Below are 20249 nucleotides of genomic sequence, written 5' to 3' on the forward strand. Positions count from 1 at the left end.
CATATGTAATACTAAATTAAAAAGAGCACAGCACTGCAGTAATGGCTAAAACACAATATTACAGTAATTTATTATAATATACACGATATATCCCAGACGTTTGTGTGGCTCGTTCGTGTATAACAATTATCCGCGAGCCTGTTATATAATATAAGCGTGCCGAAGTAGTGTCATTTAAAAACGCCCACAACTCATTGAAAAATTACAATATTGAAAAAACACGTCTTCCAATAAATAACAAACAATATTATTACATTTTAATATTATTATTATGATATGTGAATTTAATATGTAATATAAATAATAACTGAACTAATTGAAAAGTCGTAACCTACTGACCCTAATTTTTCTATGTTAATATACACTAGTCTTTGATGAATTATAACAAAATAAATCTATCAATTTATTTAAAAACTGATTTAGCGTAAAAATTCCCATTTTTCCTTATATTTTATTTGTTTTTTCCGATTATAAAAATGTACTAGAAGTTTTAAATTTTGACCTCTTTAAAGTACAAACTAGATCCAATTTCCTATCCAAAACCATTCTCAAAGTAGAAAATCGAATCATTTTGTTGACTACTCATCGTGTTGACAAACACAAAAAAAACACACATCATTGTAAAATCAATACATTCATCGCTCAACTCCAAATTTAAAAAATACTTCTAAACAAATATAAAAGTAGAAAAATATAATATTGCTTACAAATAATTGGAATGCTTTATAAATTAAGTAGGTAATTATTTATTTATAAGGTATCTTTAATTTTTTCCCTATACAAACAAATAATTTTAAGATATTACTTCATGCTATTATAAGATCGATAACTAGTCATTAATTTTGACTTAAACCTCTTTTTTATTTACACAAAAACATCAGATATACTCTTTCGCCATCTATTTGAATCTTCAAAACAAGATAAATCATTATAAAGTCTGTGTCGATTAAAGTTTCCTCCATATACTATGAAAACTTCATATTCTAAAACTATTACTATTACATTGACTGTTGTGTCTTTTGGTTCGTATCTAAAAAAATATTTTTCTCTATATTATCCTTCTATGCATAATCTTTGACTCTTCAATTTGAAGTACAAACAAAAATTTAAACTTAAATCAAAATCGTCGGTAAATTAAAGGGCAATAATTTGATTTTAGTTCAAAAGAATTGCATTATAAATGAATTAAAGAAAATAAATACGATGAAGGAGAAAAAATTAAATTACATTTTATAAAATCTGTACTATACATAAAAAAAAACATAATAATAATATTATTCTTCTTAGTTAATCTTAGAAAAGAGACAGTAAAATAAGAAAAGACAATAGAGAAAAGAATAGATTTCAATCGCAAATCTACAATCGTATAAAGACAACTATAATAGAAGAAACTCTTCGTCAATGAATTTTTCTGGTTCCTACCAAGTATTGACCATAGCGATGGTTTTTCTTTCGTTTAATCATCTGCCAGATTACACGCATTTGTTTTGATTTCATACAGCCACTTAAGGAATGTTATAACGTTTCAATCGATTGAGCAAATTAAAAAACTTATAACCCACATTTTGCCAACGCACAGTAAGTTGTCCAAACTATGATTTTAGACGGTCGTAATTCAATTATTATTATAAATATACCATAACAATACCTAATACTATTTGTCCACATTTACAGTAATGATGTGTATAATAATATTGCACGATAACGGTCATCAAACACAAATAATAATTATTATATTTTATAGCTAGACAGTCGTGGTCATATTAATATGCATATGCGTTATACATACTATTATGTAATACGTGACTCATTGCGTTCGATAGAATTTCGTACCCTTTACACTAGCACTACTGAAGTCAACCGGAGCTAGTGAACCACTAAATAATAATGAATACAATCATTATTATTGATTATAACATGGCAATATACGTATGAATTATTTACAATAAGCATACATTTTAAAGTTTCAAATAACCCAATAGTTAGTTTGATTTGTTTTAAATCTCACAAATTTTCTATTTATAATAATATATAATAATAAACACTTAAATACATTCATGAGGAAAGATAATAATATGTACCAAGTACACGGTTACTAGAACTGGGCTTAGCACCAGTCACTAGCTACATAAAAGGACAAAGATTACAGTGGTTTGGGCACATAATGCGAAGAAGCGAAAAAGAAACCATTAGGGCAGTGATAGAATGGAAACCAGAAGGGAAGAGACCTCGAGGCAGACCAAGGAAGAGATGGCTTGACATAGTAGAAAAGGATCTTACAACTGTGTGAGTAAAAGAATGGAAGGAAATTATCCAAGATCGGAAAAAATGGAAGGACATAGTGTTGGCGGCAAAAACTCTAATAGAGTTATAAACGCCAGTGATGATGACGATGATGACACGGTTACTAGCGTCAATTACTGACATTCGTACCGCTTTGAGTATATATTAAATTTTTCAAGTATTTTTACACATTTAAATAATAATAAATTATGGCAACGCGGAGTATTGTATAGGCAATTCAGCCACACATCTGTCACGAGTTCACTTCCCGGTGTCCCGTAATATTTTATTTTATTATTTTATTTGTTCAGAAAATATAGCATATTTACATAATACGCTACTGATGTGTTACAATTTTATCATTTACTCATCAGTGGATTGTTAAAAACTATTAAAAAAAAAATTAATTATAATAATAAATACCAGTAACACCGAACACCGCAGAACCAGCCATGTTGTTTCCTTAGTATGAAATAGACTCACTATTGTACTATACGGACACTCGAAGCGAAAAAGCGTTTTACAATCAAATCTAGGTTCACTGTAACTAATAATATTATATTATAATAAATTATTCCTTGCAAATAAAAATCAAGTTCCCATATAGTTTCGTGTTCACCATTTAAATTAATTTCTGTTTTCAAGCTACGAGTATGATGGGCATACATAAAAATAAAAGTGGGATGTTTATGTCCTGGATAGTTTATTTAGTTTATTATTAATGACTAAAATCATTAGAAGAAAAATCGTTATTTTTAATTTAAATATCTATACTTTTGACAACATTTTAACTTCATGTCTATTAAAAAGTTGTTGGGACAATTATGTGATTTAGATAACTCTAAGAATAATTTATGTAGAACCTCAAATTCAATTTTCAAAACTCAACTATTATTGAAGCTTAATTTTTTTAATGGAAAACATTTTAAAAATAATGAAGATAATAATATAAAATATTTGTAATGAAATTATTATCGTTCAGTTTTTAAAAATCAATGTTGTCGACAACTATTATTACTTAAATATTTCTATTTTTCCTTATTTTATATTTTAGTTTTTTGGATAATTTTGGGATAAACTACTGAGAATTATTTACTTTTGACTTCCCATAGTAATAACTATATTTAATTTTCAACTAGTAACCATAAAGTTTAACTTGAAATCGTAAACCTCGGTTTAAGAGTTGATGCAATTAAAACACTAAAAATAGAATAATACACATCATTCAATAACTGATCGGGTCCGCTTAGATCCCAAAACAATTGCATTAAATGTGTGTTACATAATATACCATTATTATTATACCAATAAGAGCATTATCCTTTATTATGATAATCATTCAATTAATAATATATAATAGACATTTGCATAACGATTATATAAATTACTCCGGTCTAAACGAGACCTGCCACTCTTGTGCAATTTATTTGGTTTCAATGGAAATAATTGTAATAGCAATAATGCGAATATCACACGGCAAATTATTGTTATATATAAAGTCACGAAAAATAAACTCGATACATAATATTATTGTAGAGATACTACGAACGTATATCATTCGTCCTCGGGATATTTCTGCCGTACGGACACGTACTTCACATTATTATATTAATGTTATTTTACACGATGTACGAGATAACGATATCGCACCGTCGAATGTGGTGCACCCTGTAGTTGTGTCGTAGTTGCGCTGAACGGAGTTTAACTCGCGTGCATGCTTAAATTAGTGTACACGTTCGCGTCTTGCAGGCGATCACAACTTTTGGCGCGGTTTGGTCGGATGTATACGAGCGAAAATCGGTCACGTAAACCGCCAACAGCTATAATAGGGTCCGGAGAACGATATAATTTCTACAACCACATGCATCACGCACTTCCGATGTAAACGATCGTCACGCGTCGTAGTCGTCACAGCAACGTATCGTGTACGGCAGAGGCTGCATAAATACGGACGAGACAGGAAATAATAATATAATATTCATAACAACTATTACGCGGAGACTGCAATCGTGCTGTTTTGTCGATGCGCACGCGTACTACATCCGTCTACAGGACGGGACGATAATGTGACGTGTCCGATACTGTATAATATGACGTGTATATGGGCATATTGTTATATGTTTTGAAAATCGCGGCTTTGATTTGGTTTGGAGATGCGATGTTTTTTATTCCAATAACGCGAAGGTAACCGTTTTTAAGTACGAAACTATGTTTTTTTAATTTTTTTAGAATGATATTTGCATGTGGTATATAATTATAGTTTAATTTTAGGTCGATGATAAATATTAAATGTAAGCGAGTAATCTAAATATCCAAATGATGTTATGATTTATATTTGGTCTGTGATCTTTATAGTGGACGTTGATAAGTGTTTTGAGATATCATAATATTCTATTTAATAGATTACTTTTAGGTACGTCTTAAACAGTGTTCAACAATTGGTTTCATATTGTGTAACAAAAAAAGTGTTACAAAACTTTTTTTAAAACATTTTTTGACCCTAAAAAAAATGTACCTATGTATTAATGGATGACATGTCAATCTGCAGATTTTAAAATAATAATCACCCAAGTTTAGATAGGTGAAATACTATAAATGTTTAGGGTAGCTATATTTTGTCTTTCTAAAACCGCCACAAACTTTTTCGTAACAATAGTTATAGAAAAAATCTTTCCACTCCTTCGCGTTCGAAATTCAGTGTTTACATCTTATTTTTTCGTTACTGGAATACCACATAGAACAGTCAGTATTACATAACATACATATAAAAGCAAAAAAAAAAAAACCTATTGTTAAAAATCAGGATGAGCAGTCCTCACAATAATCTATTTAACGAGAAAACAATTACGTATTTTTCAATAATTTTGTCGTCACTAAGCCAGACAAATCGTTTTAAAATATATCTCTTCATTCAATCAAATAATCAAGTTTCCCAAGATTGGACGTACGACTACCCTAGAAAGATTACATTAGAGGAAGGTTCGAAAATGTCTTATCTCAATTAACATTTATAACCTACTTCACTCGAAACGTCCGTCTTGTCTAAACTTCGGTATTCCCAAAATGACCAAAATAGTTAGTTAACTAATTTGATTGAACGATCGTTTTTCATAAACATTTCTATAATAATATATTTGATTTAAATTAAAAATGAATTAATCTAAAATGTATTTATATTTTAAAATTATAAACTAATATTGTTTTTAGTGTAGATTACGACAAAAACATCGAAAGCATTTTAAAAACTATTATGTAATTAAATTAATTAAATTAAACATAATATTTTTGACTACGCATAATAGTTAATTAAAACAATGAGATTATTTTGAGAATAAAAATGATAATGTTGGTTTTTTTATGTTGTAATATATTGTTTGTACAAAAAAACATAATTTTTGATTAATTTTATTTTAAATCAAACTCGCGCGTAAATACTATTTTATTAGTAAAGCATTTTTTTTTTAAATAAGGATAAACGTGAAAAAAAATGTTTAAGCGAGTAGCGTAAATTTATTTATTTTTAAAGATAAGATTTAATTTACATTTTTTATCCATCTATAAAAGTCTTGTAAAAATTAAAACAGGTATATTTACAATGGTAACGATCATAATGATGATTTACAACTTAGTATTTGAATTAACCGTACATTTCACGTACACAAAAACAAAATGTGTACTTAATATGAATAAAATAAATAACTTCTAAAACTGTAGTCGCAATGATAATACTATCAACATTTGAAACTGACTTTGATGCATTAGTCGTACAGATATTATTACTCATTGATCATTAGTTATTATCGTGCAATACGGCGCAGAATCGACGGATCGACGATTTAGAGAATATTGAACAATTTAACCCACGCAATAAAGCAGTATTGCAATTGTTGCGGAAGCAATATTTTGCACAGTGACTTAATCCATAGGATTCGCAAGACTTCCTATCAGAGTTATATTGTTCGCGATCACAAAACCACATTCGTCCAACTGTTATCAGAATTGAGCTTTTATACAATAACATTCAAAGGAATTATATAATATAATGTATACAACAACCGAACCCACTGCACGTATATATACATATAAAGTGGCTGGGTTAGGTAAGATCATGGGAACCGTTGTGTATAGTAACGAAAGGCAGTAGTGACTGTTACCCGTGTAACTTTTTTAATATAGATTATCAAAACTATTATTATTTCGCAACTTGCTATATTATACCGCAAAAATAGTAAACATAATATTTTCAATATTGACCACTATATCAATCCGAGTTCACATAATATTATAATAATTGTAATTTATCACATTGTAAAACTATAAAATCCTTTTTCTCTTGTGATGATAATTTTAGTAAAACCATTTTCATGGCTTACTCTGAATATTTATTATTTTTTAATACTAAAAAATTCGGTATCACAATTTTTATGATAAATAAAAAATACTTTAGTCAATGTTTTTAATATTATTTTTTTTAATTATGATAATATTATAAAAGGCAGTGTAGTATTTGGTATACCTCTACGATTATTCAATACATTAATGAGATGTGATTTTACGACAATTTGAGCTTAAGAGGGAAAAATATTTTATATTATTATACGATTTGAAATGAACCATGTTTATTCTATTCATAAAATGTATGTATATCCCATATTTGCCATATTATTATACAATTGATCATTTTTTAATTAAATGTAGAGACTACAAAAATTTAGAATATATAATTTAAATAATTTGTCACCCCAGTGGATTTATCCAACCGGTACCACAGGGTAGTAAGGTTAAATAAACCATACTATGAATAATGTATGGGCATTCGTGTAAAATAAATATATAGAGTTCTACGATGTATATAATAATAACACTAGAGTATAATTTTGTCCATTTTTATGCATTTTTACAGTGTGAGGGAAAAATGAAGTAAAAATATATAATGTTAAACAAAAACTTAAAATAATCCATACCTTAAAAAATTATAAGACTTACATAATTGAGAAAAAATCACGCGTAGTCTTTCCGTGGTAAAAATAAGTGATACCAAATAATATGTTAAAACATTAAAAAATATTTTAAAATATTAATTTTATAGACTGGTTTAGAATAAAAAAACAAAAACAAATTCATCTAGATCGAATTCGGTTAAAAACTCGACTTTTTTTCATAGATTGAAGAGTATTATTCATTTTTAGAGGAAACTAACAAGTAATATGGTATACATTTTGTATATTTAGTGCAAAAGGTCAAATGCATAAACATAAATAACGTGTAACATACACGTGTTAACATTTAAAAAATATATTTAACGCACTTATTGATTTGAAAATGTAAAAAAAAAAGTTAAGTAAGAAGTAAAGGAAGACATTATACTGACACGAACAAAATAATTTTCTACAGTCACAGATTTGTTTAAATATTATATAATGGTGTAACGTAATACGCAATATAGAGTTGTTAAAAGCATTTTTTTTTATTTTTACAGAAGTATTTCGTTCCCTTTCAAAATTATACATAATTGAGCATTATTAACTTCCAGCTTTCTCGCAAACTTACAAACTTTTAAAACCTTAATCGTTACGTCATATAAATCAGGTGATATTTAATTTTTATCAAATTTTCTGACCTCTAAAATATTTTTAAAATATATAAAATAACGATTAGTTAAAAATTTAAATAGGTAAACATAATTTTTTTTATCGGGAAACTAATTGGGTCAATAAAATATAATATTATATCATTTATATCTGTTTCAAATTATATTCATTCTAGTCGGATTATAAGGTAGTTGATTTGTTAATAGAATTAAACGTTTGATTCTATTGATCATAGTATTTTTATCAAAGATTTAGAATATCGTGATATTCGCGATATTGCACTAGATTTGTTTTTATTTTACAAATAGAATGCAGGTAGTCAGAATCGACGAATATTAGTTATCCCTTAAAGGTAAACTGTGGAGTCCCTCAAGGCATAGTCCTGTGTCCCATGTTATTCCTTATTGTTATATACGGTTTAATTAGTTTCAAAATTGAGAGAGATATTATTTATTCCGCTAATGCATTAATTTTATAAAATCATATACTTAGATAATAATTTTCTTCAGCTAAATATAAAAATCTATATATGTATACTAGTTAAATCCTACGCACCTCGTTGCCCGTACAAAACATATCTGTGTTAAATTTGGTTGCCTAATGTACTAATATTTACCGTGAGAATAAATAATATTTTTGGTTTTATGATATGGTGCATAGATGATATTTCTGATATATCAACTTTACATAACTGTCCCGTATATGCATAAATTTCAATCGATTAATAAAAATAATGGCACAGCCTAAACATAATAAAGTGGTAATATTGAGGTAATTAATCGGGATAAAAACTATCCTATCTTATAATGGAGACCAAATCACACACATTGATTTTAATTTCATCAAAATTAGTTGAATAGTTTCGAAGTGCATCGCGAACATATCCAACATACACGAAATTTGCATACATAAAGATACACACAAATTAAAAAATTTAACCATGATTACATAATTTCAAATGTTTAAGTAACTTAGAAGTTTGTTATTGCCACATATTTGAAAATGTTACTAATATTAAACTAGAATGGTTAAGTAACATTTTTAACTTCGACATTAAATGAAATAATCAGATATACCGATATACCTGTTATTAACTTAATTATAAAATAAATTAATAATACTAAAGAAAAATGTTAAGCCTAAAAACATGTTATAGGTATTTATTTTATGCTAGGTAAATCTGTAATCATCTATGGTATATATATGTTTTGGGGTGTGCTTATAAATCATATCTTTATTCCCTTAATATAACGATTAAAAACTTATAAAAGATAATTTTAAGGAATTTTAGGTTATATTCAGTAAAATTAATCTATTTTAATTTTGTTTTAATTTAAAGTTTAAACTATTTATATCAAAATTATTATATATCATATTATTATATAGAATGTAGATACTATTATAATGTTGACTGTAATAGGTATATTTGATCACTATTTTCATACTAGAAGCAAAAATAATTCAAATATTTAAACTATTTTATGCAGATATTAATTATTTTATTTGGTCAACATAGTTCAATCAATAACATTTATATGCAAAAGTGTACACTTTTATTATAATTTATTATTATTATTATTATTGTTAGTATTGCTGTTATAGAATTTATATTAATGAATAAGTATATAAATATAAATATAGTTATTATATTATTGTATTTTCTGTGTTTGACGTGAAAGGTGAAAAATACCTACATAAACGTGTTAAAAATATATTTATACGCTTTTATAGATTTGAAAATTTAAAAAAGTAAGGAAATCAGTGAAATATAAGACATATTATTTATTGACAAGACCAAAACAATATGTACTCGGTACACGAGATCGCCACAGGTTTGTGGAAATATTATTAATGATAAAACGTAATAATTTAGGGTCGTTAAAAAGCTTCTTTTTTTTTTGTTTTTGCCTACCCGCCGTGTCGTATAACAACCGTGCGAAATATTTATTAATTGGTCTCAATTTAAACGCTGGCAAGCGTCCTTTGAAACGTCCGCCGCGTGTTAGAACACATATATACTATTATACGTATGTACCGACATAATATACAATATGTATGGTATTTACGCTGTGAAAGCCTTCATAAAAGCTAAACTCAGTAGAGAGATGATTATAATAATAATAATAATAATAATTATTATTATTATTATCATATTACGCGCTCGAGGTTTAAATGCTTGAGGTTCATTTCGCTGTCATGTCTATATTATACTTATCATGGTACCTATACAGGCTATACAATATACGTGTATATAGTTGTACACGATCGTCGTACGACTTATATTATTATAATAGCACATACGATGCGGCCAACCTTTGTGTCACAAAATAATAAAGAACGACGGTGACACGCGCCAACACATCAAAAAAGTAAAATGAAAAAATACGTAAAGCAGAGAAAATAAAAAAAAAAACACCGACGTGTGCTCGGGATGTTTTCAAGTGGTTTGAAGTTTTAGAATTTTCCGTTTCTCGTGCAAATGAGTCCTTTGAATGGGATAGGAAATATGCCTTCGGACGAAAATATTACAAAGAGGAAACAGGTAGGTATGTTTTTTATTATTATTATTATTATTAATTATTTAATTCTTCAAAAGCTTGAGTTATATTTTATTCTAGTGAAAAAAAAAAGTAGGTACGTCAAATGAAGTTATTTGAGAATAAATTTACTTTCGAGCCTTTTTAGTCAGTACTTTTGTCTGCCGGCAAAATAAAAAAAATATAATAAACGATTTTAATGCAAAAAATGAATAAACTACGCTTTACCATTTACTTACATATTAAAGCGGTATAATATTATTATCAAAATTGTATTTTAATAATAGTACTAAAATAGTATTTCTAATTTTATACCTGCATTTTGACTTACGTATTATCATAAAAACTATACCGATTGTAAAACATTGTAAAATGTTGAAAACTATTCTATTTAAGCACCATTTATCTTTGATCATAACTTTGATTGAAATAACTTACTAAAAATATAATAAGTTATTCTACTAAATATTATGTAACTTTCAAAGTATTATTTAGTTTAATTAATATATGTATATCTAAACAAATTTAATACAATATATATATATTATTATAAAAGAATTGTATAATCTTAGAAGTTGGAGAAGTTAAAGTTTATATAATTAACCGGAATCATATATTCCTATGCATGGATCAAAAGATAATGGTTAATTAAATGTGTAATTAAAGTGACTTTTTAGAATTATATTATTCTTTTCGGATAGAAATTATTATTTGTATTATTAAAACTATCGTTTGATAGAATCTAAGAGATTAAATGTATAACACTTGTAACTTATATTACTTCGTTCTCGATTAATTTTTCATTCTTTGTGAAAAACAAAACTAAGATCAAAAGTAAAATTTACTAATTATTAATAATTATACCTATTAAATTAATATTACTGCAATAGGTTAAAATAATAATAATAAAAATATAGTGATTATAGTTTATTATAATATGCCATCAGACACCTTGCTTCTTGACCACTTCTAATTAATAAGTAACATTAAAATGTTAAATGTTAGTCCTTAAAAATTGAATTTCCTTAATCTTAAGTAAGTTTTTTTTCGGTATTTATTAGACTAGTTAAGCGGCAGAATTTGATATTAATCATTAGACTGTTTGGCTATACTGTAGTTAGACAATTAATTCATTTTTTTTTTTTTATTAAATTTCTTGAATCATTATCACAGTATTCAGCGCAAAACAATTATAACCATTTACTAAATTATGTATATCAATAAAAAAAAAAGTATTTAGAGGCAATCGTTTGTACTTTATTCTAATAGCGGAGACTCCTATCACATATACCAGTTATGTTATACGCAATAATATATATATATTGATACCTGTGTATATAATACACGGAATTTTATCGGTTTTTGATTCTCCAATTGATTTGTATTGCACTCGATGCGATTATGTTATAGTTATAATAATAACAACGTGATAGAGAAACTAACTTATTATCGCTCAGTGAAATGAAACGTACATAATCCGTAGTCGCCTGCACAAAGAGAATCAGCCCAAACACAACTTCTCGCCACTCCATAGTTTATGCATTATATATACATTGTATAATGATGTACATTAGAATATTATTGTTGGTCACGGGTATAAGTGTGTACACACAATATTCGTATACCCGAAATACGTCCCGTTCTATAGAAGTATAGCCTCCAGGTGCCTACGACATCCTTAAGTACGTCTGCCAACGCCTTTGCGATCCGTTTTCGCGCCCTTTTCAGCGGACGTGAGCGGATTTCTAAATCGAGCAACGCCGCCGTTCTCGTAAAATCTCGTTACCGGTGTGCCTCTCCCGCATCACCAAGCCACAATCGAATTAATGTGTATTTGACGTCGGACCTAATGAAAAGTCCTTATATATATATATATAGTCACCACAATATATACCGTCGTCGTCGGCGACTAATGAATGTCCGCGAGTGAGGATAGTAAACGACGTGTCATGTAAACACGCGCTGCCAAAGTACACTGCTGGGACAATGAGCATTTTTTATTTTTCGTTTTTAACGTCCGAAAAATAAATTGCACGTGTTTTGTAACACACGGCAGTATATAGATCACGTTTCGTGTGCTGAACTTGACGAGTATTAGGGTGATGTACATAATAACATTATTATGACTGTGTATAATTACAGTTGTGTCAATTAGAAACATATCGTGTACATGGTCGAATTATAATATAAATCTGATACGTTACATGTACAAGATCGTTATAATCAAACACGTTTATTCCCATTTTGTCGTTTTTTTGATGATTGCTGATGAGTTTATGTAAATTCCGATTTTAGTAATTTTTAATTACACCGAAGAACCATATTTGATTATTTAGATTTTTTACCATGGAGTTTCCTATGTTAATACTTACCTTTTTTTATTTAAAATTAGAACCAATCCATTTTATCGTAAATTACAAAGCAGTAGATTTATTGACAATTATAATTTATGTAAATAAAAAATTTAAACGCGAGCAGTTTTTGAGTTATTAAAATATAATATACTAAGGATAATTTCCTTAAAAGTGGTTTTATATAATTATTAAATATACTATTGTGTAATATTTAATCTAGTATTCTATAATACTTACTATACTTGAAATATTTTTACAAAATATAAAATTATGATAAATAACTAATTTATGAAGTTAAATGACTCGAAATCAACTATTTGAATTTCGATTTGGATTAACATATACTATTTATCAATCTAAAAAATGAAAAGAGATAGTTATTTGAAAAAATTAAATTGGTATCGCCATAAGATACTCATAAATAATAGATAGGTTTATATGATTTAAATATTTTAAAATGAGTTCAAGTATAGGTACTTATAAATTCTTAAAATTTAAAATTAAATAAATTCATTTTTTAATGGAAAAATGGCGGTGAGTCAATAACAATCATATCTACATTGATTGAAACCAATTATTATAATATGTACAGTAAAATAATAACATACCTATGAATATTTATTTTATTTATGATTTGTGAATGTACCCGAATTATCCAATCCAAAATTTTAAAAACATCACATAGACAGTAGACACACGTAAAATATCAACAAAATATGGTATGCATACTTTTGTATAATATAGTACGTAAAATAAAATAAAAATTAAACTACATTTAATAAACAAAAATAAAAATGTTAAATATAAAAATAAGACTGCTATATTCTGAATCTTTAATAAATAAAACCAATTTATATTTCGGAGAAAAATATTTTAGGTCAGTGAAAAAAAAAAACAATTTCATCGAAACGTATTACCTATTCATATTATATTATAATATTATTATCAGCTAGAACAGTGTCTGATAAACAAGTTGTTAATTTTTTTCATTGTTGCATCTATAAGTATGTGTTTATAAATCATAATATTACGTAACACCCACTAAAAATGTAAATTGTCCAGACTTAATACTTTTTTAGAGACATGCTATACGCGTATATTCCCTTTGACGAACAGACATTGTGTGCATTTAATTGTATTTACTCAACAATCACAACGAAAATAATTTGTTGACTCTGCACAAAACATACAATTATTATTCGATCTATACATTATTATTATTATTATTATTATGATTATTGCACACAAAACACTTTTAGATTTAACACTGACGTAGGTACACACGATTTTATTTGATGCAAAGGAAATTATATTTTTAACATGACGATAATTAAAATCGGTCTATACTTCTACCTATATGATATAGTGTTTCAAACCGTTGTGTCAAAATATATTGTTAGAATTATTTCATGATTCTATTGTGATTTTTCGTGTCGTTGTTATTCATTCCTGAATTGCACTCACGTTTGTTCATACACACACTATATTATGATTATGTAGAATAATATTTCCGAAATCTGAATATTTCTGAATCGATCTTTCATAATTCAACATTATTATAGTTAAGTAACGATGTGGTTTGTTAAAAATTCGGAGCAACTATTTGCTAAATATTTTAAAGAAGTTTTAAACAAATTAATTATATTTTCATGATAATATATTAATATATGTTGGGGGGTTATTGAAAGATCGCCTCCTCGTGGTACCCCCTGGGCAACGTTCATCTTTAAGACGAACGGCTAAAGGTCTTTCAACTCGGCGGCCAAACTAGCGTTTATAACGCTCTCCTGGCCTGGTTACATGCATCCAAACCGAATACATTCGAATCGAATGATTCGACCCAAAAACGGCCCTTTTCAGGGCCACCAGACAAGAAAGCTAGGGCCTACCCTACGCATTTGCCAAATCAACATCGAAGGTATTAGCAGATCAAAAAGTGACTACATCTCCCGTATCCTCAGGGAACAAAACGTCGACATAGTGGCAATCCAAGAAACTCATACTCAAGACGAAACCCAACTCAATACCAGAGGCAAAATACACGGATACTCTATAATCGGAGCCACATTCCACCGTTCCTACGGAATAGCAACTTACGCCCGGAATAACCTAGATGAAGTCAAGCTTGAAAGCGTAACAACCCTACACGACATCCATATTGTCAAAGTCAATGTAGGACCAACCACAATTATTAACGTATACAAACCACCAACCATCATGTGGCCAGACCATGTCCTAGGAGACATCTCTCATCCAACAATAGTCATTGGTGACTTTAACAGCCACCACGTGAATTGGAAATATTCCAGTAACAATATAAATGGAGAGATGCTCGTATCATGGGCTGAAACTAATAACGCTCATTTAGTCTTCGATTCTAAATCAAAAGGCACATTTAAGTCAGGTAGATGGAATAGAGAGTATAATCCCGACCTCTGCTTTGTTTCAGTAACAACAAAAAACTTACCCATGGCAGCCAGCCGAACAGTTATGAACGACTTCCCAAATAGTCAGCATCGGCCTATCCTAATTGAAATCGGGCTTCAAATCCCATTAATTAACTCCACACCCTACCCCAGATGGAACTTTAACAAAGCTGCATGGGAAGACTATGCAAATGAACTAGACAAATGCATCCGGTTTATCCCACCTAAACGTTCGAACTATAATAGATTTTTGGGACTCATCATTGCTATTGCAAAAAAACATATGCCAAGAGGCTATAGGAAAGATTACATCCCCGGCTGGAACGAACTAAGCGAAAACCTATACCGAGAATACATGAACGGAAACATTGATGTAGCGGACGACCTCTTAACTAGCCTTGATGAATACAGGAAGGAAAAATGGAACAAAACAATGACAGCCCTCGATTTCAGACATTCTAGTAGGGAGGCATGGAGCCTTCTCAAGAAATTGGGAGGTAAGCAACACACTAGACGTGCGGAAACATCAATCTCACCTAACCAAGTTGCTAACCACATAGTAAATGTATCTAGAATGCCTTCGAACAAGAGACACACAATTCAGATAAGGAAACGCTTTAGAGACCTTAAAAAAGAATGCACCCAAACCCATGAACTTTCTGCTCCTTACTCAGTAGCGGAAATTACCACGGCTCTAAAGGACCTAAAACCGGGGAAGGCTGCAGGGCCAGATGGAATGCACCCTGAATTTCTGATAAACTGTGGTCCTAACACCAGAAGATGGCTATCTAAATTTTACACTGACATCCAACAATCCGGTACGCTGCCACCAGAATTTAGAAAATCTAGAATAATTGCTATCATCAAACCCGGGAAACCAAACGATCGCCCAGAAAACTACCGACCAATAGCACTACTCAGCGTATGCTATAAACTACTGGAGAGAATAATCTACAATCGAATAAGCCCAATTATACTAAATACCATTCCGGTGGAACAAGCCGGGTTCAGGCCGGGCCGAAGCTGTTCCGATCAAGTCCTCGCATTGACCACTTATATTGAGGCTGGCTTTCAAAACCGCCTAAAAACTGCAGCGGTATTTATCGACCTAACAGCTGCTTACGATACCGTTTGGAGACACGGCCTGCTGTACAAACTTCTTCAAACTATTTGCTGCCGAAATACCGTCCAGCTAATCAACACTATGCTTACTAATAGATCATTTAAAGTTCACATGAATGATAAAACTAGCAACTTTAGAACATTAAATAACGGCCTAGCGCAAGGCTCGGTATTAGCACCTCTATTATTTAATGTCTATATAGCCGACCTCCCATTGACTCACTCCATTAAATTCGCATACGCTGATGACCTAGCTATTGTAACTCAACACAAAGACCTCAATGAAACAGAAAGGATACTCACAGACGATCTCATCACTCTAGGTAATTACTTCCATGCCTGGAGACTAAAACCTAACACCAGCAAAACAGAAGCGTCCTGTTTCCACCTCAACAATAAACTTGCTAGCGCTCAACTAGACATAACTTTCAACGGAGACGCTCTAAACCACAATTGCCACCCCAAATACCTTGGAATAACACTAGATCGCACACTCTCCTTCAAAACTCATCTCGAAAACACTGCCGCCAAACTTAACTCCAGAAATAATATTATACATAAACTCTGCGGTACATCTTGGGGTGCTTCGGCTCACACTCTGCGATGCTCGGCTCTTGGTTTGGTCTACCCAGTAGCTGAATACTGCGCATCCGTCTGGCTAAATAGCGCTCATGTGGCAAAAGTAGACACCCAACTAAACACTACCATGAGATTAATATCTGGCACAATAAAATCGACACCTACTCACTGGCTCCCAACATTAACAGCAATTGCCCCCCCCCCACCACTTCGCAGAGCGAGCGCCTTAGTTAAAGAGCTCTCAAAAATAAGTCTCAATCATGAACTGCCCATTAATAATTTTATTGACGACGCGACCAAAACACGATTGAAGTCTAGAAAACCGACACCAAAAACAGCTAAGGACCTAATCGATGCAAACTTCGACATGATGACGCAATGGGAACAAACGTGGGCAGCCGTGGCAGAGAACGACAACATCCTATGTAACATATCACCAGGACATATACCCACAGGATTTGACCTACAGCGAAATCTATGGTGCACACTTAATAGAATACGAACCTCACACGGTAGATGTGCAGATTCCTTGCACAAATGGGGCATGAGAGACTCACCAAAATGTGATTGTGGAGCAGAGAAGCAGACCATCTATCACATAGCATTTGTATGTCCTATCCACGCCTACCAAGGTCCCAGAATCGACTGCCTCACAACCCCTCCAAAATTTATTAAATGGCTGGAGGAACTAGAACTAGATCTCTATCTAACACCTTATCGTTACCTTATTAATATTACTCATATTTTCTCTTTTTTTACTTGTTTATTTTCATTTTATTCATCTTTTATATTATATTAATTAATTAAATTTACTGTACGTTACCATATTATAATTCTAATGCATGTAACCACAAACCATACGCTAAATAATAATAATATATGTTATATATACATACCACTCGCTTTGCTCACCAATCCGGTCTAGACCCCGGACCCGTCTACGTCGACCGCACTAGTGGTTTCAACCCTTTAGATCTTGGAAAATTTTAAAACTAATAATATTATTTGTAATTTATAATATTTAAAAATAAAATATTGGAAGGATAAAAATATAAATATTTTTTATAAAATAATTTAGAGTTTAATTAATAATTATTATTATTTTTAATTTGTTTTTGTTACCACTACTAAATTATGTAAAAGATAAAATATACAAAACTATTTTATGTTATAAAAGAGGGATGTATTATTTTTTTAATACAATTTAAAGATAATCCGATAGATATAAAATCAGCTGCTAAAAATGGTTTTTATTTTTAAGTGGATCGTACGAATATCATATATTATATTATTTGGACATCACTATTTTAAATATACAACACAACTATAAATGAAATATAGACGTCGTATATTAATAGGTACCTACTATGTTTTGTTTCGCATCTATGAACACATAATAGCTATTAATTTTAATTATATATTGCATTACTAACTATTATAATTATTATATATATATATAAATGTAATTATAGGTTACATACTGTTTTAATGTGCTCTGATATTGTTCTCTGATACTACTAGCTTGAGAAACTTTAAGCAGCTTATATTTGAAATTATTTAAGATTACAAACTTGATTTATACATTTATTTTAAGACATGACCAAAAAAAAATTAATAAGTAGTAACCTACCATTCATATTTTTTTAATTCTAAAACGCGTGTGAGCTTTATTGGTTTTACAACGTTATATTGTTTTCTTTAGTTTTATATTCAGGTAGGTAGGTAAGTATAATCACTTTTCTCAGTAGGAGTACTCTAAAAGTTTCATATAACCTCCCATTATAGATTGGAAATTTGACACAGGTGGTACTCTAAAGAGGTCATTTTTGGAATTTTCCAACCGTCACGCGTCGCCTTAACGGTAACACGCGAGAGACGCCTGTAGGTTTAAAGAAAACTTTTTAATAATCCAAGAGACATGAAATTTTCTTCGATTATTTTAGTATTTTATTAAATAACTTTTAAAACAATTTTAACAATATTTGAACTATAGAATTGTTGACGTTTTAAAAACATATTGTTAGAGTTGTACCTTAAATATTTAAGCTATGATAATAATTATGTTAATAAAAAAATTCTTACTGTTCGCTTAAAGATATTAAAAATCACTTTTTATTATTTTTCATTCACATAAAAGGTAGGCATTTAATTTATTTTACGTTTAATTTTGTAATATAAAAGATATAATTTAATAAGATTAATTAGGCGTCTATATATATATATTATAATAGTAGGTATCACAATAATTCTTGACTTACCATGTATTTTTAGATAAAAAGGAACCTGTGCAACCTTGTATAATTAAAAAATTATAATTTACGCCATTTGCACCAATATGCACTTTAAATCATTCATCAACCAGTTTATTTTTATAGATAGGTACATTACAAGAAAATTATTAAATATTTTAAGGTAAAAAAAAATATAATTTTAGGTATACGTATTTTATGTATAAATAAGAAATATGAATTTTAGTTAATAATAAAATATATAAAAATCGGGAATATAATTCATTGTCCAATTGTTTTATATTATTAATAGCCAATTCCCAATATAATTTATTTATGTTTTATATTTTAAAACAAACACATTTTATAAAATTAATTTTTAAATAAAACAAAATTATAATATCAAACTTGCTCACTCTTATTTTATTTGTAATTTACTGAAAAAACTAAAATTCTTTTGTTAATTTACTTTTTTGTTTGTTATCTTCATATTATTATATTTGTTGGCAATATATTTGTCTATTAGTTGCGTCCTGCGGTAAATTTTTTTCTAAATTGCAGTAACTACAAGTTTTTTTGTTGTATGAATTGCGGTATAGGTTTTTGTAAGGTACATACGAACTGCGTTCCAGGATTTTTAGCGAATATGTTGTCAAAGTGTTAACGTTTTATGAAATGTGGTTATGAATAATTTTATTTAGTTTCTCATTAATATCATCAACAGCTTTTTGTTGCACTCGATTATGTAAATGTCGTATGTTTAATGTTTCATCACCATCTTTTTCGTGATTATAATTTGTATAACTTTTTAAATAATTATATTATGTATATTTATTTGAATATGTGCTTTACAAGTCTTTGGTACAGCGATGTCGATAAATATTATTTTTCAAACATTAAAGGAAATGAAATTCACATCCACCGATTAAAAATACGTAAACTACTCGTGATTTTCCTCACTACACAGTTTTCTTTTTATTCGTCATTATAAAAAAAGTAGAACAAAAACAATATTAAAAAAAATAGTATTATGTAAATAATAGGTAATATATAAAAAATATCAATCGGACTCGGATATAACGCAAAAAAAATCAAGCCGCCATTCGAATTAAATCGTTTTTAATAGATA

This window comes from Rhopalosiphum padi, chromosome 4 (assembly GCF_020882245.1).
Source record: "Rhopalosiphum padi isolate XX-2018 chromosome 4, ASM2088224v1, whole genome shotgun sequence".
Classification (NCBI taxonomy): domain Eukaryota; kingdom Metazoa; phylum Arthropoda; class Insecta; order Hemiptera; family Aphididae; genus Rhopalosiphum; species Rhopalosiphum padi.